The sequence below is a fragment of the Sebastes fasciatus genome, chromosome 19, assembly GCF_043250625.1.
Source record: "Sebastes fasciatus isolate fSebFas1 chromosome 19, fSebFas1.pri, whole genome shotgun sequence".
NCBI lineage: Eukaryota > Metazoa > Chordata > Actinopteri > Perciformes > Sebastidae > Sebastes > Sebastes fasciatus.
In genome coordinates, this window is record NC_133813.1 from 19,373,227 (window position 1) to 19,397,102 (window position 23,876).

General features: G+C 41.2%; 1 protein-coding gene across 1 annotated transcript in view; it reads right to left on the minus strand.

The window, feature by feature from the left end:
* LOC141757425 (protein FAM163B-like) overlaps positions 1-20,169 on the minus strand; it is a 30,350-nt gene extending 10,181 nt beyond the window's left edge. Inside the window, exon 1 of the mRNA XM_074617903.1 lies at positions 19,013-20,169. The gene's annotated coding sequence lies outside the window, so the exon portion shown is untranslated. The remainder of the gene's footprint in view (positions 1-19,012) is intronic.
* Between the last annotated feature and the right edge of the window lie 3,707 nt (positions 20,170-23,876).

The following is a 23,876-nucleotide window of genomic DNA, read 5'->3' on the forward strand; positions in this document are numbered from 1 at the left end:
CATGAGTTTGAGCTCATATTCACCAAGCTCTGCGGAGTCCCAGTGCAGATCGACATTTACTGTCATCTATTGTATCCATCTTGTTTTATTGTGATTGCATCGTTTAATTTTGTTACTTGCTTATACGCAAAAATTGCATGTTTCACTTGTATTTATATGTAATTGAATGTAGCTGTCCTTTTGTGCGATTCACAAAACCCAAACCATGATCTTCATGTAATCTATTTTGTTGATTTTGTCGATTCAGACGAACAATGTTACATTTTGGTTTTACATACAGACAGAAATGGCTGGGGGTGAATGCTACAGAACGTCACAAGAACATTTGCAGCAGTATGATTGACTTGAGACTGAACTGACCTCATTCGCAGCTTATTAGATCAATGCTTCCCTTTAATTACCTCTTTTCAGTCTCTACAGCAGCTGGATTACAGGAAGAAGCCTTGAGAGCCTAGAGGTTTTAAATATTCATTTTACTCTTGAAAGTAGCGCACATTCACCACAAACATTGTAATGTCATTCAAATTGTCAAAAGTTATAAATTATTCTCTGCCTTCCTTTCACTCTTAAGTATTTGAGGCTGCCACATAACGGAGGAGTTCGATCCCTGCAGCAGTGTGTCTCCATCAACAATACATCAAACCTGCTCACTCATGCTATAATCTGCTACATCTCAATAGCAGTTAAAGAGGAACTCCACCCGAAATCCCGTACACATCGCTGCACTGACCTCAACATCACATTTGCGTATGGTCTCTTGTGGTCTGTCACAGTTATAGTCGGATGTGTTAGGCTACTTGTGATGACATGTACTATCACACATTAGTGCTGTATTGTGCAGGATGTAGATGGAGCTCAACATGGCTGGGCAAGTAGGGTTTCAGTGTGGTTACTGTTACTATTACTGCAGAAATTGCACTTGTAAGCTCAGAATTAGCTAATTATTGATGTATTTATTTTAATATAATTACTGGAGCATTTCCTGAAAAATCTTGCAAATCCACAATGTCCCAAAACTGCAGGATACGGGTTCTCCAATGCTCTAATTGCATTTCATGCATCTTATTTGACTTCATATGATCATCATCCTAGTATATATTTATATTACATATTGCACAGTCTAAGAAACCAATTACAGTCATTTTGAACAGTATACTATCAAAAACTGTATATAAGAAGTCGACGTAGTCACCGTGATGTCACCCATTGTGTTACGGTTTTGAAGCCTTGAGTTCGGCATTTCGGCCGTCGCCATCTTGTTTTTTTGCAACCAGAAGTGACACGAGAGGGTGGAGCTAAGTTTAACCGAACGCTGAATAAGACATTTTTAGGCGACACAACATTACAATTAACTTTCATGAACTGAAAACACACTGTGGGTTAAAGTTGTAAGACCCCGGATAACTCCCAGACTGGACAACGCCGTGGTAGCGATCTGTTTTACTCTAAATGGGACCATAATTTACTAAATTGACATCATGCTGTATTGAAGAAGACTTGAAACTAGCCATTGAGATCATAAACTCATGTTTACAGTGTTTACTGGGGTAATAAATCAAGTGAGAAGTAGGCTCATTTTCTCATAGACATCTATACAATCAGATTTTGCAACCAGAGGAGTCGCCCGCTGCTGGCTGTTGGAAAGAATGCAAGTTTAAGGCACTTCAGCATTGGCTTCACTTTTCAGACCCAGAGGTTGCCCACTATCTATCTATCTATCTATCTATCTATCTATCTATCTATCTATCTATCTATCTATCTATCTATCTATCTATCTATCTATTTATCTATCTATCTATCTATCTATTTATCTATCTATCTATCTATCACAACTGAGCTAGCTAACGTTACAGCTCAGCAAAGGAAGATGCCATTAATGTTTACTATCTCACTCTGTCATTGAGTAAAAGCACACTTCCTTCTGCGAGTTGATACGGTTGATGGTGGGTGTAGTTTGGTAGAAAGAAAATAGTTCCTACATGCAACTGCTCACAGCAAGGTCTGTGGATTGTCTTGAGCAATCGGCTCATGATTTCTGGAATGAGACATTGCTTTTGAGTTTTTATATGTATTTATTTTTTTGCCGCTTTGAGCACCACAAGCCGAGTGCCATCTACTTCCATTATATTTGATAGAGAGAAGTCAGACCTCTCTAAGGCCGATATCTCCAACACTGGGCAACCCACACCAAAACCAGCTACATTGATTTAAGGCTCTACAGGTAAAAGGAAAAATATGTATTTTTGTTTTGGGGTAGAACTGTCCCTTTAAAAAGTTTATTTCCTACTATCCCATAACATAACATTGTTTGTCTCACAGTGCCCTTTTGCCCTCTTGCCTTTATCTTTGAACACATTTCACCAGGCAAGGATTTTTTAAAAATAGATATAAAAAAGTTGTCACTCAGTTGGTTCCCAGGTTTAGTAACATTCTGGTATATTTGGGGAAAGCCCTGCAGACACTTGACAGATGTGGCTGCAGACCTTCTTTCCCTTCATTACATCCACAATCTGGAAGTGTCATAGGAACACACCATCACACTGCATTGTGGATAATTGCCTGCAACCAAAAATAGGACAGCAGGCTTGTTGCTAAGCTATGACTCAATGGCGCGAGCCATTATCAGCAGCGAGCACATAGCAGTATAGGCTGGTGTTGTCAAGATGTAACTCAACTGTGACATGGACACACCCTAAAATAGACATAGTGAAAAATGAAGCAGGACTGCCAACGTCATATAGGTCTTTTTTCTACTTACTGCAATACACAATTTACATTGACTTTGTTCCAGTTTCTACTTCCACATCCTGGAGTAAACAATGCTCTCCATTGGCATCGCTCAGCCTACTCACATACACTTTACTGTACTATTCACCAGGTGACTGACAGCTCTGACCTTCTCACCCTGAAACACCTCTAAACCATGTTGAATTCCTCTGTGGGTAACTTGTCTAAACCCTATTAGCTTTCATTGGGATATGTCTCTCCAGAGACACTCTATACAGTTAGAATGGATCAGACTGTCTCTATCTGCCCGGCCTCCAAACACAACACAGCTACTCTCCCCTCAGGCTGGAATACAGCTGGTCTCTAATCCAATCTGCAGGCCACACAGTCCACCCAACCAAATCAATATGAAGGAACAACAAGAACAGAGCGTTATATAGGCTTTGAGTTAAATTGAAGATGGAAATGTAGTGTTTTGGGGACATTTTAGGTGTCAGGAAAAGAGAACAGGAAATGTAGAAGCTTGAATATTTGTCTGACATTTAAGGTGAAGTTATTGATGTAATGCACTACAACCCTCTAATCAAGTCTTCACTTATCCCTTAAGTTAGAGCTTTGCTAAAAATCAACAATCCATCTACTCATAATGATTAGCATAAAGCTGCACTAATCAATATTTTAATAACGATGGATCAAAAACCCTCAGAGAATGATCACCCAATTCTGCAGATCCCCTCATCTTTATTGTGTTTTAGCACCTTTCAGCTCATTGTTTAGCTTTTTACGGCCTGCAACTTTACTGCTTTAGTTCACTCTTACTGGTCTTTATCAGTGTTGTTTCCGATCGCCGCAGGCAGCTGTCTGCCTCCTGCTCGGCACCAAATGGCAGACAAACAACATTAGTGACTAGCAAGTGAATAAAGTGGAGCAGCTAAACAGACAGATATCTCCCTCTGAACATTGGACTTACATTCACCAGGTGGCAAAACACATGACCTTCAAACGACTGCTCCTCTGTGTCCCCTGGATAATATCAAACGGCTATATCCAGTGCTGAGAAATGAAGCCAACGTGGAAGTGCCAAAAACTGCAGTTCTTCAAATGGCCACTTGAGGCTGGCTCCAAAAACGAGTCAATCCCCATAGTCCCCCATGTTAAAATGCCCAACTTTACAGCTGAAATAAAAAAAATTACAGCCTTGTACAAACACGGTTTTGGTCTTTAAAGCTTATTTCCCCATTTGTGACAACTGTACGGGAGTGAATTTTTATATAACTCACCTGTTTAAATTATGTTAAGGAATAATTGAGGGCGTGGCCGCTTTGAGTGACAGATGGGTGCCAAAACAGGTCGCTAGCTGCTGGCTTTCTGCTCTGCTGTGTCACCCGGGGCCCGCCTCAAAGAGCGTATAATACCAAGAGGTGAAAGTCAATTGTTAGTTTCATTGCAACATCAGCGCCCAGCAGCAAAGCTACGCTTCAGCCATTTTGGACTGAAAGCGACTACCAGATGCCAGTAAAATGTCCGCCTAAAAAGTGCTGTACAAAAGTAAAATAAAGTTATTTCTTTTCTATTGTCATATTCTACAGAAATGGCCTGTGTTGAACAATAAAATATCATAAAATACCAAAAATACATTATTTCTGCTTTACAAACACAACTAATATTAACATTTTGGATAAAATACACATAGTAGTTTGCTACACTGGGGGGAATGATCACATTTTACATACAGTATTCGCACATAATGAATACAACCAACAAAATTATTGTTTGTTGATACCAACATAGAATTTCTGTTTCACTTTAAAGGTAAGACAACATATATTATGCTAGTAAAATGAATCATCTATAATCCTGTAAACCTGTCCGTGTTAAGTGCAATATTTCCTGTGGTGGTATTGAACTGTTTCTCGAGGAAATTGGTACCACTACTTAACCTCTGACCTTTCTCTAATTAGTGTACACACAGGAACAGCATGCACAAAACACACATAAATACATAATACAGGGATACAACACACAAGCAGCCACGGTGTCTATGTATTACAATTACAAACAAAAAAACTCAAAATCTTGACAGGCTTACGGACACTAATGCACACAACCAATTACACAAGAAAAGTCATTACTCATGTGTACACACACACACACATACAGAACCAGACATGTACATGCAGCATTAGTTATTGTGCAGAGAAAGCAGGCAGTGTGTATCTCCCGGGGCTCTCTTAATCAGAACAATGTGTGAGGGATGTGTTGCAGCGAGGCGGCGAACAGTGTTAATTATTTAACCACACACCACTCATACACACGCAACTCAGGCTTCATCGTGAAATAGCACTGGAGAACGGCAAACTTGTCTACTCAGCTCCTTTCGCTGGTATTCGTCCACGGAAATGACAAGAGGTTTAAGGGTGCAGAGAAGAATAGCAGGCGCACACACACACACACAAACACACAGGGACACTCACATGCTATAATTTTAGTACTAGCTAACATGCTCAGACAGCGGGCTTTGGAACAAATTGCCACGCTTTGATGAAACATGGCAGAGATCACAGCAGAGGTCTTGCTAGGAATAATGACTGTTGACAGGCTCTCAGTAGAATGGGGGAGAAGTACACAGTAGGTGGTGGATTCGAGTCACACACAAGAGACAATAATATGCCCCGAGAACAATGGGATGAGCCCTATTACAGCTGTAGCTGTCGAGGAGTGATTTCACACATATCTTTGCAGCCATAGCACACATGCATCCTTCTTTAAGGAAATGACACAAACAATGTTTGTGCTTAGTGAATGACGTCCTTCAGAGTGCTCAGGTTTCTGTGGCAGGTGTTGGTTTTCAAGCTCACAAACTGTCCTTGATAACAGAGGTTCAATCTAATAATACAAAGGAAGACACAATGAACCCTTCTTCTGTTTGATTACAGCTTTTTGTCCTTGATCAGTCTTTGTCTAGCCTCTAATAAACCGTGCAATCAGAATAATTTAACAACTTACACGACTTCCACCTACAGCGTTGCATCGTCTTATCAGAGGAAATTAAAAATGAATTCAGATTTTCCATTATGCAACATTCATCGCATCTACCATCGCTTACATCTTGATGTGTAATGCACCGTCATGAAGATAATGGAGCACCACTGTGATCCACTTTGTACAGTTCATTACTGTTCCTCTGGAGCACAACCTGTCCTGCTGTGATATGCTGTTGATACAGCTGTATCACGGCGTTAAAGGAACAGTTCAACATTTGTTGCTTTCTTGCTGTGAGTTAGATGAGAGTATCGGCACCACTCTGCTGTACAGGTGTTTGGCTTAGTTTAGCATAAAAGCTGGAATCAAGGGGAAACAGCTAGTCCGGCTCTCTCTAAAGTCCACAAATGCGCTTACTAGCACTAGTCTTTATGCTAAGCAAAGCAATTAGCCTCCTAACCAGTGGGCAATCCCCAGGCCTGAAAAGTGAAGCCAATGCAGAAGTGCCTTAAACTTGCATTCTTTCTAACAGCCAGCAGGGGGCGACTCCTCTGGTTGCAAAAAGAAGTCTGATTGTATAGAAGTCTATGAGAAAATGAGCCTACTTCTCACTTGATTTATTACCTCAGTAAACATTGTAAACATGAGTTTATGGTCTCAATCGCTAGTTTCAAGTCTTCTTCAATACAGCATGATGTTCATTTCATAAATTATGGTCCCATTTAGAGTCAAATAGACCGTAAAGCAGGGTATGCTTTAGGGCGTGGCTACCTTGTGATTGACAGGTTGCTACCACGGCGTTTTCCGGTCTGGGTGTTGTCCGTGTTTTTATTTTACAACTTTAACACTTTTTACAGTGTGTTTTCAGTTCATGAAAGTTAATTGTAAAATTTTTGTCGCCTAAAAACAGCATATTCAGCGTTCGGTTGTACTTAGCTACACTGTCTTGTGTCACTTCTGGTTCCATTTAAACAAGATGGCTATGGCCAAAATGCCAAATTTGAGGCTTCAAAACGGCAGTCTATAACCAATGGGTAACGTCACGTTGACTACGTCCACTTCTTATATACAGTTTATGCTCCTGACCCAAGCTCTATGCTTGTCGCACAGACATAAGAGTGGTATCAATCTTAGATTCTGCAAAAGTACAAGTAGATCTTTAATCCTAAATAAAAAAAAATTGCAATTGATGTTAGAATACTAATTCAATTGATTCACCCAAAAAGTAATTCTGAGGCTGGAAGATGCATCAAATCTCAATCTGTCAATACATTAAACATTAAAGGGGACATATCATGAAAAAACTCACTTTTTCATTGCTTGTGCTCATACATTTGGGTATCTGGAGTGTCTACCAACCCACAAACTGTGAAATAAGACAACCCAGTCAGTTTCTTGTGGGCTGCCTAGATCAGAAAACATGTGATTCAACAAACCATTCATATTTGGGTCACATGCAGGCTCATTAGAATATCGCACACAGCTTGAGAACAACCTTTGCAAAGGTGCACCATATTTTTCTCACAAGCCAATCAGAGCAGAATGGGCTTTTTCAGTATGGGGTCTTAAAGAGACGTAACGATGTAACATTGATTTGACTGGATGTTTATTTATGTTTTTTTTTATCTCCATTAAGCCTCAATGCAAGCTGTAATATAGACCCCTCAAAAAGCTTACAAATTCCTCCTTAAGCCTTGTCATAATATTATCCTGCCTGGCTGCACTGACCCTGACTTCAGCATCACTTGATTCTCCTGCTCACCCTGTTCCAGCATAAAATTTCACCAGGCGTACAAAAATTTCTTTCACCACCGTTCCTTTGTGTTCCTACCTCATCCCTCTACTGAAAGGTACTGACAAGCTTAGTTCACCCCCAACTCTGACCTTGAATCAGGCACCTGGGAAATCCCAAAGGCTGCCGGAGATAGTGGGAGAGTCTGGGGTTGTGGATGAAGAAAACAGAGCAACTAGTTTTCTCATGTAGAAAAGATCCCTCTCTCGTGTGTCCTTGTATTGCATGGGAAACGTTTCTGCAATTAGTGCCTCACTGCGGATGATATATCATAAAAATGGCCCTCGGCTAGAGCGAATATAGCACCATGAGGACGTTTGAAGAAAACGTAACGGTGACCTGGGGGTCTCTTCATTTAATTACACAGCTCGCTAAATGTCTCTCATCCATCCGAGTGACCTTGCTCCGTTGCTCTTCCAGTTCAAATTGCATGCTGATGTAATGTAACTTTAAACGCGTTGTGCATGCACTGGAAGCGACGAAGCATGCCCTTCCTTGTACCACGACATCCTGTATTTTTAGACAGTGTTTTTATTTAGATTTTTCCTCTGGAGTCCCAATCCGTTTTTAGGAATATTTGAGAATGTTGTGGCACTATGATGTAGAAAATGAAGCATTTTCAAAAGAGGATCTTGACCTGCAGTATTTCTCAAAATGAGACAAGGTAACAGGAAACAATCATGTAGGCACAATGAATGGTGTTCTCTCTTCAATATTCCAGTGAAGAAACTCTATAAGTCAGTTCTCACAAAGCCACAGTCTCCTTTAATCTACCCTCTTAGCTATAAATCTCTTCTGACTAATGTACTTCAGCGTGCATAATCAATATGGGATCTACTACAACTGTCAGCTGTATTTACCTGAGTCCGTGGCGGAGGCAGTCATCTCCAATCATTTTGTACAGAAATGTAACAGAACATGGATTGTTTCTCAGTATAGTGCTGTAATAAGCTCCTGGAGAAAATCACATTAGGAGGATGCTTTTTTGAGTAGCACGAGTGCTCAGATAGAGGCTCTAACCATGTCAAAGTAGCGATATTATGTTCCAACATATGTGATTGGTGTGCTTGCAAAGTAGCTGCAGACAATCTCATTTCACTGCACTTTTTTACAAAGGTTGTCTTTGTGGTGTAGGGTGCAAACAATGCCTCTTTCTGTCGAATTTTGAACTTCTGAAATCTTGTAAAAGGATGTGATCTGTCTATCTGTCTATCTGTCAATCTGCAAGTACATTATTTCTTTTCCAAAATAGTTTTTTCCCCCCGAATGGTTTGAAGAAAAATTAGTTTTCACTTTCAAATCATCTCAAAATAATTGCATATAATCACATTTTGTCAGTCTGCCATTGCACTTCCTGTTCCTCCCCTCTGTCATACCGTGCTCGACCCTCTGCTGTGCAAATAATACCACCAGTCTGTGTGTGACAGGCTATAATCTTGGCACCAGCAGGAGCTGAAGTTGGCTCAGAGATATTACAGTTCTTTGAACTTCACAGTTGATGGATTGAAGAGCAGTTCTTAGCCCTGAAACTGAGTGATGCGAGCGGTAAAAAGGTGTCCACAGCGCACTTCAGCTCTTGTCATTGAAATAGGCGTTTAGGGTTTTTAAAGGGCTGTGACTGTATAGACCATAATCTTTATTTTTGGCTCAACATGATAGGCAAATTTCATCACTTTAAACAAGAGTCTTCTTTTACAAAGCACACAGATATATGTATACAAAGATGGACAACATGACAACTCCCCAAATGTGGAGCCAAAACATCTCGATTGCCCCCTGCTGGCTGGCTGCAGTATACGTCATAAACCCCGCCCCCTTTATGTACACGTCAAAAAAATGTTTCCCAAAGATGGTTTCTGTAATTTCAGGTAGTTCTCATCACGCTGATGTATGTTCAAGTGGTCACATGATAAGTTTGGTCAATCAATCATGATTGACAGCTGTGATTGACAGCCGCTCTGAGTGAAGTAGTCGTGAAGCCGGAGGAGATGTAACTTTCCATAACCGTCACAAGACAGTTTGATAGAACATGTGTCAATTTGATCACAAATGTAGTTAGATATTATGGTTAGTTGTTGTTTCTTTCTAAACAGCTACCGTGGTGCTAACGTAGCTGCTCGGTGGTTCTCACGCTAACAAGCTGAGGCCGTGCTCGACTCCTGATTGGCTAAAGCAGGTGTGTGGGCGGGATCTCGATACCGCGGCTCCAGTGACCCGATCGCTAATGCGGCAGACTCTGGCTCCAAATGACGTCAAAATCTCAAGATGGCAGCTCCAGTATCCGGGATATTTTGGCTTCACTTTTGTACAGTGGGAGGAAGTGGAGACGCTTCCATCTATATATATATATATAGTCTATGTTCTAGACACTTGGGTCTGTCTAATGTATACAGTATCGCACAGACTGCCTCTGCTGCCAATTCAACATGCTCAATCAGCCACTGATGACTAACACCAGCAGTGTTGGACACACTGCAAAAACTACAGCCAGGTCTGCTATACAGAGGCTCAATGATGGCCCAGCGCCACCGGATAGATGAATGTCAGCTTGGTGCATCAAGGCCATTAGATGCACATGGTGATCAGGCAACAATTGCAACCAGCACATCTAATAAAAACAGGCTTACTTGAGAATATATGTGTGCAGACCTCTGTTTAATATCGGGTTATAGTTGAGGCAAGTGCACATATTTGTTTGCGAGAACATTATTGTCACCTTTAGGGGAGCAGAGAAGGCAATATTTGATGGAAACTATTTATTCCAACATCTCCACACACACTTCACTCTAAAAAGCATAAATAGTAGTTACCGTTCCTGCTTAGCACCGCATAAATATAACAGACAAGAAGAGAGCTGCAACTCGACAGCATCTCCAGTCTGAGGGCCGTGCAGAAATAAACTGCTGTTTACGACAGAATATCAGTCTGTCGAGAGATACAGTATTCACGCAAGCTTTCTGCCCTGCTTGTTCTCTCATATTAAATAATAACAATAACAATGATGAAAAACAAACCTCAGCACTCACCCTTGGCAATGCATAGTCTCTAAATCTCATAGGTGTGTCTATTTTATTCTAACTCTAAACAGGATCATAATAGTATAGCCTCTGGTTCACTCCCGGTTTATAAGTTCAGTGTCAGTCAAATCTACTCCTGAGAAATGGCAATGACAGAGGAGACAGACTGTTGTGACACTCGGAGCTCCGTTAGGACCTCCTGGTGCGAAAAACGTTAACAAACACCGAGCAGATGATACTGTGAGTCTGCCTCTATGACAGTCAAATACATTTTTGCAAAACACTCAGAAGTGTAATCAGGGACATACAGTGCGTGTGCACGCACGCACACACACAAACCTTCCCTCTGGCTACATGATCTGTTCAGGGTAATACGCTGACCTCAAATAAATTTAATTCCTTTTCCTGTTCCTGAATTAGATAAGACACCATTAAATTACATTTTGCTCCTTGACACTTGACAATGACATCATTCCAATTTTAGACTCTTTCCTCACTTTGCTTTCTCTCCCCAAGCAACAGCATGGTACATATCATTTCAGCACTGGGTAGGGGACTGGTCAGCTTAGTTAAATTGGGATGGAAATGTCTCTTGAAAGCACAGACTGTATATAAGATGTGGACCTAGTCGCTGTGACATCACCATTGGTTTGTGGACAATGGTTTTGAAGTCTTGAGATCAGTATTTTGCCCATTGTCGTCTTGTGTTTTTGCAACCAGAAGTGACATGGTGGAGCTAAGTACAACTGAACGCCGAATAAGAATTTTTTTTGTGACCAAACACTCTGTGAAAGGCTTAAAGTTCTAAGACGAAAACACGGACAACTCCAATGAACATCATGCTGTATTGAAGAAGACTTGAAACTAGTGATTGAGACCATAAACTCATGTTTACAATGTTTACTCAGGGAATAAATCAAGTGAGAAGTAGGGTCAATTTCTCATAGACTTCTTTACAATCAGACTTCTTTTTCGCAACCAGAGGAGTCGCCCCCTGCTGGCTTTTAGAAAGAATGCAAGTTGAAGGCACTTCGGTATTGGCTTCACTTTTCCGAACCGTAGGTTGCCGCCTGCTTGAAACATCTCCATGCGTCTCATATAATCTTCAAAATATAGGACATAATATGTGTGTAGTGTAAACAATTACTACTACTTGTTTGGAGACGTATCGCACTTTCGGCAAATAGGGTCTAAATAGTAGCACTGGTGTGTGTGATGACATCTGGACCTGTTTGGCTTCACAGCAAAGTGGATCAATTTGAGATCAAATGCTGTATTTTACATGAAGAAATGCACTAAATTTGATTGGTTGCATGATTTTGTACCTTTCTGTTTTGCAGGGGACACATTCACTCATATGAATGTGACAGAGCTGCTGTAGCTGTAGGTTTTCTTTGGTGATTTTGATATACGGACACAAACTCTGTATACCGGCGAGGTGTCAACATACACAACAGGCATATCTCTGCTTTCCTTCACAGTCAACACTCTTTTGTTTTTCCAAGTTTGGAGCCGACTCGACTCAGAAAAGACAACATTCTTGGCACCCTGCCAGTCATGTCATTCACTTTTTATCATCTTTCCCTTGTTTTTGCTTTCCACTGCCTCTCTCTCTTGCTGTCTGTTTAGCCTCTCCTTCCATTTGCTTTGCCGTCTTTGTCTCCCTCTCTGTTCTCTGCCACTCTTGCTCTCCGTCTGTCCAGCTGATGTACCCAGCCTCAGGGAGGGCTCTGTTCTAAAACATCACTTTGAACGGCAGCGCCACTCACAAGCCAAAAGCGGAGTATGTCAAGCAAAACGTGGTATTTACAAGAAGTCACACTACCCACAAGAGTCTCGGGAGAGTGAGACGTTAGTACGTATCTGAGGCGCTGATGAAATCATCACACAACTGTGGCATACTGCAAATGCACCATGGGAAATTATACCCACAGATACACATGAAAATTGGCACAAACAAAATCATCAGTTATGTGAGTCAAAGTAGAAAGACTGTCCTCACCCGAAAAATGGTGGTTTCTTTTGACCATGACCATGACCTTTCCCTCATGATGCCGTATTTGTGCCCTTGTGGGTAATATATATATATATATATATATATATATATATTTGGAGCTGTGGGAGGGGAGTAATATTTCAAGAAAAAACTCAAAAATTTGCGAGATTAAAAAGTTGGGGAAATAGCGGAGTGCAAAGCCGTGATAAGCGGACAAGAATGGATGGATGGATGGAGAGTCCGCTACAATTAATTTTACACTTGGCGGCTCACTTTTCTGCAGTGTTTAACAGTGGCATACTGCATGTGGTGTGATGAGGTTGATCCAATCTTGCAAAATGAGGTGATGTGACTCCTTAACAAAAAAAAACGCCTATTTTTCATTACCACGGTTTTGCAGTCCACTTTTTTTCAGATTTTTTCTCGTAAATTTACAACTTTATAATCTCACAAATTTGTGAGTTTTTTCTTGCAAATTTGCCACTTAAATCTCAGGGAATATCCACGTTTTTTTCCTTGTAAATTTATGATGTTATAATTTCGCAAATTTGTGTTTTTTTTGTCCTAAATTTGCCACTTAAATCTCAGGGAATATCCGCATTTTATTTAGTGTAAATTTATGACTTTATAATCTCACAAATCTGTGAGTTTTTTCTCGTAAATGTGCCACTTAGATCTCAGAGAATATCCACGTTTCTTTCTCGTAAATTTACAACTTTTATCTCTGAGTTTTTTCCTGGAATATTACTCCCTTTATAATATTACGTTTTCTTTTTTTTTTTTTTACCTACAATGGCCCTAATACTCCATCGTATTACCTAACCTTAACCAGGTATATTTTGTGCCCAAACCTTAACCAAAGCTCTGCCAGAGAAAGTCAAAGAGAGAAAGAGACACTAAAACATCAAATGCAGGATATTTCCAGTGTTTCACTGGATAGACAGATACATAGATATGACTCTTTGCATGTGTCTACTGCACATGTGTGTGTGCTTTTAAAAGGTCTAAAAGTCCATGCAGGACTGTCAACATGTCAACATGAAGGAGGTAGGGAAGATGGTAGAGAAGGCCAAGATGGAAAGAGACAGCATGAGGGGCAGTGATTAGTGGGAGTTAACAGAGGGGGGAAAAGGTAGAGGGCAAGAGAAGATGAAGAAAGAAAGGAGAGGAAGATGTAGAAGTATAAGCGGAGAAGAAACAATGAAGAAAAGGCACCAGAGGATTAGACGATAGACGATAAAACGTAAAGATGCTTGAAGGAAATACTTTAAAAGCTGATTATTGTTTGGATGTTTGCGCTAATGGTCAGTGCTCAAGAGGCAGCGTGTATAAAAGGATGAACGGGTCTCCAGTTACTATGGCGACAGGGCTATTACAGACTGACATTTTACCATCGTCCTTTTCTGTTTTGTTGAGTGGGTGGTTTACGCTTAAAAGTTCTAGCCGTATTGTACTTGAAGCAACTTTCCCCCCGCTCACTCACTTGTATGCTAATCTCTCAAGCTGATAAAAAAATGAAGCACGAGTGCAGTCAGGCAGAATTGCAGAGATGCATAATAAGATACAACACATCGGGAAGAGAGGAATTTATGAATGAGAATCTCTCATCTCATGTGCATTTCTGTTGCGATCCAACTCTTGCGGCGGAGTAAGTCACGACCTTGCTGAGCTGGCTTGTTCTTAAATTCTTTTCCGCTTCATCACTTTTCAAAAAGGACCATGTCGACGTCTGCAGCTTTTTAGTCTCAGATTCAACATTATACCGCTAAACTTGGCTGCTTCCATGATGAGCGTGTAGGCTTTGGACCATAAAGTCTGTAATGAGAAGGGCCCCAGGCTTCTTTGAAATGTACTGCATATTGTGGGTTATACTTATACGGACAAAATGCAAATTGTAAACTTAGTCTGAGCAGTGTGTCGTCTGCCTTTATATTCAGTGTGAAATACAGGCCATATAGACAGACTTGCTTAAAGGGAAATTCTACGTTTTCAGAATATGTCTTATTTTTTTGTAGCTCTAACCATCATTCCTACATTTTACTCATTTTTATCAAATCCAAATAAGGAAATTCCCAGTTTCATCATATTGTCTTACATATTTAGAAGTTCAAACAGAGGTCAATCCCTTGCCTTCTTACCATGATTGTGAGCCAACAGTTTTTTAGTGCAATGATTGACTGTCATGGACATGTGTTGACCACTTTCCCTTCAAACTAATTAATTTACAGCCCGCATGAGGCATATGAATGACATGACAAGGCATTTAGTGCACTTACTTTTGGCGTGTCATTTGTGCGCCATGTAGTCTATGCTGACTGCAATGTAAACGCATCCACGTAAACATGCTACGCTCAGAGATACTGACGTAGAATAAAATGCAGGAAAAAAATGCTTATGACGGGCAGGAGGGTCCAACAAACACAGGACTTTCAACCAGGAGACCGGTGTTCGAGACCAGTGTTTTGTTTTGTAAGTTATGTTAATGACGTTTGTGACGTGTTTTCCGTACTTGTGTTACGTTGTTTCCTTCGTATTTTACTTAGTCTAGGTACTTATTTCAAGCCCAACCATGACGTTTTTCCTAAACCTAAATATTTGTTTTTGTTGCCTAAACCTAACTGCAGATGTTACTGTAGTTTTGTTGCGTTTTTTTTTTTGAAGCTCTGAGATTTGGTGTGATCATTTGTGGAGAAACTCAGTTTTACCGATCGATTAAACTAATCGATTAGTCAACAAAATCGTGTGAGTGTTAGTCGACTAAGAATTTCCTTGGTCCGTGTAATGTCCGTGTAATGTCGTGCTATTTATACGCCTTCCCGTGAGAGCGAGTTGCATTTTAAGTGGAATAAACTGGGGTTTGTTTACAACCTGTCTGATGTTGTGACTGCTCATTTTGCTCGACCTAATTGTGAAGTGTGTCCCGTGATGTCATCGTTTCTCCAGATCTCAGCAATTAAGTTGCCGAGTAAGATGTTGTAAGGGAATGAAGGCCACAACTATGGAAATTAGGCCCCATCTTGGGAAAAAGAAAACACTGTTTATCATATAAACTAATACAATTATTGGCACTATTTATAACACATGTGCGTGACAATCCACAGACACACGTGATAGTGAAGCTGCCATAGGTGAGGTACAAGAAGGGAAGGACACAGCTTTTCTTCTGCTGCCGTTTCTCCTCCTCACCCTCTTCCTGTTCTTCAGGAACAATCCTCCCCTAACCTCCCTTCTACTCCTCAGAATGAGCTCCAGTGTTTTACAATCACTCACTGGGATGAGGGCAGCCGACCAGCGGCTTGTGCACGTATGTGCTCGCGCCTCTAACACGTGCGCTGGTGATGTTGGTGTCTGCGTGGGAACCCATGTGTGCGTGAGCGTGATGTGTGAGCATGTCAGGGTGTATATGGCTGCGAGGGGGGAGAGCGGAGAGCGGTGCAGAGGGGGAGGGGAAGGGGAGAGACGGGTGGAGGAAGGGAGGAACGGGTGGTGACTGTTTAACATGATCATTGGGCGGCCATATTCCCCCCCCCAGTAGTCTCAATCCATCCACTCCACTTCTCCTTCCTCCTCTTTATCCTGACCACAGCGGATCTATCATGACTCCCTCTCCCAGTTGTGCATTTTAAAAGGTAATTAAGCTGATATGTGAGTACACTTTAAATGCCCAGAAAAAAAAGGAAGTGCTGCCTCTGTAATTGCATTCACTCTTAGCTGGTTTTTGCCCGTTTAAAGCTGCCCTCCTCCTCTCCTTCTCTCTCTCCCTATTTTACATGCCTTCTACACCTTTCTTCATTTTTTTTCATCACCCATCTGTCTTTGAAATTTGCTTTCTTCCATCCTACTCGGCCGTTTGTCCTTCAACTCTCTCTCTCTCTCTCTCTCTCCCTCTCCTCCTCCTCGTCTCCCTCCTGCTGTAATGACTGAGAGGCTGGTAGACCAGCATCAGCAGCAAGCAGACGAGAAACACACAGTCACTCATAGTCACGCTCCGAGGGAGACTTGAATGTGTGTGTGTGTGTGTGTGTGTGTGTGTGTGTGCACGCGGGAGTATGACTGATCTCCCAGGGGGCCAAGGTTGTTCCGAGGGTCACTGAGGAAGTCGCCATGGGAACACAAGCCCTGCCTTGTCTTTCATTGTTGTAGGCCCTCTAAAAGCACAGTGTGTTTTTGTGTGTGGATTTATTTTCTTCGCAGTCCACAACAATGAATAGTCCCAGTTGTCATTCCTCACACTAGCTTTAAGTCATACCGTCTTAAACGATGCGATGCGATGCGATACGATACGGTACGATACGGTACGATACGATACGGTACTGTAGGGGACGTTACCATACCAAACCATACCATACGGAGTGTACTGCCTTGTCTTTTATTGTTGTTGGCCTTCTAAAAGCACAGTGTGTGTTTGTGTGTGAATGTATTTTCTTTGCCTTTCCGCAACATGAATTTAGTCCCAGTTGTCATTCCCCATAGTTGCTTTACGTCATACCGTTTTAAACTATATGTTACAATACGATACGGTACGGTACAGTACGGTACGGTATGATACGATACGATATGATATGGCACGAAGCGATGCGATGCGATGCGATGCGATGCGATGCGATGCGATGCGATGCGATGCGATGCGATGCGATGCGATGCGATGCGATGCGATGCGATGCGATGCGATGCGATGCGATGCGATACGGGACAGTATGGTACGGTACCGTAGTGGACGGTATGATATGGTACGGTACGGTACCATATAATTTCATATCATATAATATCATATCATATCATATAGGGCATGACTTCGAAAAATAACAGCACTGACATCACAACATAATTCATCGTAGCTCAATGAACAGCCACACATACAGCAGAAGACTCCCAGGTATCAATCTGAGTAAAGTGTGCAACCTTCAGCCCTCTTTGCCCCCCGGGAAATTAAAGGAAAAAAACCTAGACTAAGCATCTAAGGTGTTAGAACACAACGAGCCCCCAGAGCTTCTCTGCAACTGTACCGGAGAAATGAACGCCATTCTGCCATTTGGTGTTTTGATGGTGGTGGTGGAGAGCATTGAGTTGTGGTGACTGCGAAGGCCACAGCATATATGGTTCATATGTTCAGTGACGCTTTGTGCACCTGTATGCATCTGCATTGTTTTTCTCCACTCATTTATTCAGGGTTCTTATTGAATTTGCTACACATCTGTATGGAATGGTTTGGGGATCCGATGAGATTAGATCTCAAACATTTAATAACGTTAATGAGGAAGAGGTGAGGCATTTACGGAGATGAGCTAAGGTAAACAGACATGTGGGAATCAGTAACTCCACTTGACGTCTGCTGATACACAAGCACAGTAGAGAATAAGGAATATTATTCCACCGTTGGTAGTTTTAAGCGCACAATAGAGTCTGAACTGGTGCTGAACTTTGGACTGAAACAGCACAATGGAGTTGAGATACTCTAACAGGTAGGGATGCTGTATTACATTTATGATATTTTCCAACAATATGTTATTTTCCAATCTGGGCAGTATGAAAGCTAATTATCCCCAAGACTCTTAAGCTCCATCTCTTTACTGTAACACCAATAATACCTTTTGTACATAGAAGGATGGTTTATGTCATAACTATTCCCAATCACTCTTGAGACACATGAACTACAGAGGTCAGGAGTTATCATCACATGCAAATTCTTTTTCAGGCTCAATTTCCTGCTCCCTCTATGCTGTTATTAGAGACAGCAAATATCCCCTTTTTATCAACTCTAAATACCAAAATGTAATTTCCCCAGCTACACTTCTAGCTGGTTGGTTATTACTTCATGTGGTGGTGGGTTGCATCCTGTGTGCTCCCTTGCCTGAAATATAATTAGTCATTTTTAACCGCATTCAGTTGAATGTTTTTCGTTAATGCTGCTTGAGATGCATTTCCACCCAGCCTAAAAATATCTGGAGCAAAACAGTTTGGATGTGACCATGGCTAACAGTTGGTGACAGTAGCTGTGGCTCATGAGCCATGCTGTTTTTGTCAGCATGTGGCAAGCCGGGCCAGCCAGCGAGTCTGTTCAGACAAAAAGCTCTGATCTGAACCTCTCCCTCGCCTTTACCCTCTCATCTATCTCTCATCTGCCTGTTTGTATATATAGATCCACTGCTGTAATATGCTTTAATTTAAGCTTAATGTTGGGTATATGGACTATAGTGAATTAGAAATGATCAGGGTGAAATAGTGAAATAAGAAAAGCCTCACATATCCTGCTGTAAGACAAGTGTGGTTCTGTCCATGGTGCTGAAACAAGAAACTCTTCTCAGCTCAAGCATCCATCCATCCATCTATCCATCCATCTTTTCTCTGTCTCAGCAATTAATCATATCTATTTTCAAACAAGCAGAAAGCAGCCAACTTCTCATGTATGACTCAACAAGCAGATGCAAACAAATCCAACATAAGGACGAGTGAATGGAGCAGAACCTTCTTTCTTAAAAGGGTTTGATTGACTCTTACCTTCAGAGATAAGAGGAATTCACCTGGTCACATCTAGGGTAGTGGTGGCTCCTTGGAGCTGCAGGTCCTGACCTCTGCTGGTTGGACTTTGTGTGTCAATCTCAGTCACTGAATAATAATGAGACCAATAGCAAGAAGAAGGAAAAAAAAGCCCCAAATGTCAGCAAAGTAATCAGCAAGTGCCAGCTATCGAATTGAGCCTCGACTTGAGTCCAAAATTAAAAACCCTGCTGGGCCTGATCCTCTTTAGTTGTTAATTAAAAGGAGAAAAAAAAAAATAGCATATGCACAAAATATTCTTTGTTGCCAGACTACTTTCCCAGACACATTTTCGTCATGCAAAACATTTTCTGTCCAATTCCAGACTCAGATTTTCAGAAAGACACCTGAAAAAACACCCCAAAAAAGACGCACCGAGAAAAAACCGCACCAAAAAACAACAATAATATCTCTGGAAAGACGCGCACAGTTCCATCCACAACAAGCTTTGTCTGGAGTTGTTTGAACAGTAGAGAGACTGGTTCAACCAACGCTGCCCGCAAAATAAAACACTCCTACGCAAACATCATCATCATCAGCCTCGGCAGCAGCAGCAGCATGTGTGTTGGAGGAGGAGGAGGAGGAGGAGGAGAATAGAGGATGAGAGAAAATCTCGACATCTCCATTTCAACAACCAGCTTCCCACTGTCCAGAGGGGGGTCGAGGTCAGAGATTTGTTGTAGTGCTGTTGCTCCAAAGCCAAATGGACACTTGGCTTCTTTTTCTTCCTCTTCCTCTTCTTCTTTCTACCAATCTATTTATCTATCTCCTCCCTCCCTCCAGTGCGCTCCTCTCTTTGCGCCCCATGTTTTGGAGGAAAAAGAAAGCAAGCCGGTCCAGTCTGCTCTTGCTCGCTCCAGGGCTACAAAGTGTCTGCAGCTGGTTTGCTCCCAGAGAATACAGGCTGCTGCTGTAGATTTATATATTTGCTGGATTTTCCGTTTCTTCTTTTGCTGATTCCTGCAGAGCGACGTCTTAAAATGCGCTTTGAATTCAGAGGTGGCTCCTATTTAGCGCCTGCAGACCCAGCGAGGATGTGGTTGCAGCCTGGAGTGTGTGCAGCAAGCAAGCAGCCTGAGAGATGGCGCTTTAGTCACAGGCTCAGATTGGCTGTGGGGTGCTAGTAGAGAGATGGAGAGGAGGAGAGGAGGAGAGGAAGAGGAGGAGGGACAAGATGCTGGATGAAGCCCCCTTTGACTTCCAAGCAGAAGTCTGTGAGCTGTGTTGGGACTTAAAGGCATTCAATGGTGCTGGGTTTTTTAGTAGCTAGAAATTTCCATTACATCAAAAAATCTTAATAATCCACACAGTCTTTCTACACTGAATATATAAAATGACTTGCATCAAAAAGTCACCATCACAAGTCTGGAGAAATAACAGGAAAAAAAGTGCAAGTGGGGACAAACTGTGCAAATGTACAAGCAGCAACCATCACACAAATCGGAGAGATCTCTGTAAACCAGAAGCTGGTGCAGCGGATTCATTAAAGCTTCAATAGGCAGACATTTCCTGGCATCATTGGACAAAGAAAATCCATAATAACCTTTCAGCATATTGTAATTCAAGTGCTCTGAGAAGAAAACTCTGCACCTCCTCATGGCTTTGTCTTCAGGCTTTAGAAAATCTAGCTCCGTGACGGGAGACTTTGGCCAATCACAGGTCATTTCAGAGAGAGAGCGCGTTCCTATTGGCTGTGCTCCGTCTGGTGGGCGGTGCTTGGTATTTCCTCGACAGATCTCAACATGGCTGCTGGTGTCAAAAACTTTCTCAATTTACAAGCTAAACAGTACACTACAAGATGTTTCTGAAAACATTTGAGGTGAGAAATAGGCATTACAGTAACAGAATATTGATTCATATTTGATCAGCGATGCCTATCTTGACCGTTTGATCGGAGTTCACGAGTGATTTACAGCTGCTCAGAGACGGCGAGGCTCCAGCTCGGCTCGGATTGGTTCTTTTCCTCCAGTCTGTGAAATAGGATATAGCGACTGTTTTATAAAAAAGAACTTTTTTTAAATCATATTTGTTCCAATCTCGCCTATACTGCTGCTTTAAGAGCTCTGAGCCACAAAGTCTTACACAAGCACATCTACGCTGAATATAAAATGTCTTGCATTAAAAAAGTCCCCATCATAAGTCTGGAGAAATAATACAGAAAAAAGTAGAAGAGGGATCCTCAGACAAACAAACAACAAAACAAATGTGAGAGATCTCTGTGTTCTCCTATTACACTGGAAACCAGAAGCTGGTGCAGCAGCTTCCCACTTACAGTTGCTGCAGTTAATCAGCCAAGCTATATGCATAATGTGACAGCCGACTCTATAAAGATAATTAAAATATTACACCTGTCCTTTCTGCCCAAGGTTCATCCAAGGTGGAAAAACAAACTGTTCCTCTGTCTGGAACAAAACATCCATTAGGACGACGGACACAACTGGATCGTTTTTCCTCTCTCTCTGTGCCTCCCTCTGCCTTTTGTCCTTTCCCTCTGTCTCTGTTTCAGGACATATTAGGAATCCGTCCATGGCTTTGAATGTGTTTCTTAACTCCCTTTCTTGTGATTCATGTGCCTCTCTTTGTGCCACAGTATTCTCCTCTTGTCAACCTCTGAACATGAACTGTTCCACTACATTTTTCTTCCTCTATCCCTCTCTATCTTTTTTCTCCTCTCCGACTCTTCACTCATCGTTTCCCCTAATTACCCAATCCACCTCGCCTCTCCCATTCAGATCAGACGAGGGGCAGTTTGAGGCGACGTTAAAGAGTAGCGGTGTGAGTTTTTATTGCATTCATTATTCAGACTCACAGAAGTGGAGATTAGTGCACTTTGAGAGTGCGCGGCGTTGAAATATTCATATAAGGAGAGAATGAGATGGTTGGATTTGTCATGTTGAGGTGAATTCTGCTTTTATACATTCCTCTCTCTCTCTATCTTTCTCTCTCTGTGTGTGTGTACATGCATGCCGGGTAAGGTGTGTCAGAGTGGCTAAGAGGCACCTCATAAGATTCAAATAAAAGTAATGGGAGAATTTAAATTAAGCTTTTATTGTTTCATCAATGAACAGGTGTGTACACAATAACATCAACCACTGCAATTGAGCACAATCTTTAAAGTGGACAACTGTCCTGGGGTCCCAGACCAAGTTAACTACAATGATGTAGAATGGTTTTGGTGCTTTGCAAACTTGTAAGGAATTTTTCACAGCTTAAATTGAGGCTATGCAACTTTACAAAGAAAAAACAACACTATCTTTCTTGCAGAAATGTTGAATTCATAAGCAACACAACACACCTTTGCTCAGTTCAATACACTCAGGTTTTACTAGAAACAAAGAAACATGTTTTCCCTTTGTCCTGAGATGGTCCTAAATTTATACTAGAGTACTTACGGTAACACTTCATTTTACAGGTCCGCAAAATGTCATGGTAATTATAGGTGATAATTAGCAAGTAACCTATTTGAAATTTCTGCCAAATTACCCCAATATTTACCTCACAATTAATCGAAACTTACATTATTATAAACATTATTTAATAATTGTATGCTAAAATAGCATTTAATGAGCCCTGTGCGCTGCTCTTCATCGGAGGTAGAAAACCAACACTAGAAGACACTTCAGATCAGGCACAAATCTCACCATTGTGTGACTTCTTGTCTACACAAATGTAATCTGGTAGCTAATGTAATGATTCGGTTTTTTGTAAAGAAATTTCAAATAAGTTATTTGCTAATTATTATCTATTTATCAGCAGACATGGAAATACAGCATATCAATTAACTTTGTATTTATTTTCCTGGAAATGTATTAAATAAATTACCAGCTCTTGGGAAATAGCGGAACATAATTATTAAATAATGTCTATAATGAAGTAGTTTTCGATCAATTTTACTTGCATTGATAAATAGGTTACTTGCCAATTACCACCTAATTACCATGAAATTTGCGGACCTGTAAAATGAAGTGTTACCGTACTTCCTTGTTTATGAATGAAGCGGTACACGAGTTGAAGCCGTTGAAGCAGCCACGCCTTTTTTGGGGGGGAAAAAAGGCCCCGTAAAAATGTTCCTGGAACTTAATTTAGACCCTGGTCCCTGTGTTTGAAACGCAATGAGTTCTTCAAAAGGTTCCTAGTTCTGGGGGAAAGTTCCTGTAGTGGAAACGGGGCAACTGTTACAGCCTTATTTGGTCTGTATTATGATGACTATCCACTAAAATTTAGATAGATATTGCTGTGTAACCTGCTGGCTTTATACTTCTTGTGATTCTGTTACATTACATTTTAACATTTACCATTTTCCTGTAATTACCACTTGTGGCCACGATGCAGATGTTACATAGGCCTCAACCTAAGACAGATTCTGTATTACTAACCAACAATGCTGCATATAAATAGACAATGTACAGTATTTAGCAAACCTGAAAACAAATACAATCCTATAAATTAATACAAAAGAACATAGGTCTCTAAAACGGTCAATGTATCTCTGATGCAGCTTCTGTAAAAGGTGAACATGTTGCAGGACTATTAGACAATTTTGCTTTATATTAGGCTGAACATGTAATCTAATGCAATCAGACCTTAAATGCAATGCAAACCATGCATACGAGAAAACATAAATCAATGTTCATAATCTATGGATCATTTGTCGCATAAATTCTTAATTATTTTGGTATCTGTGCGTCCATGCATGCAGCTTCTCCCAAACTGAAAGCAAAGCATGATGGGAAAGTTTGGGGGGCAATATCTGGATTGTTCTAGGCAGGATAATGTCAGATAGACCCCCAGGCTTTTTTGCATAAACACACACACACACACACAC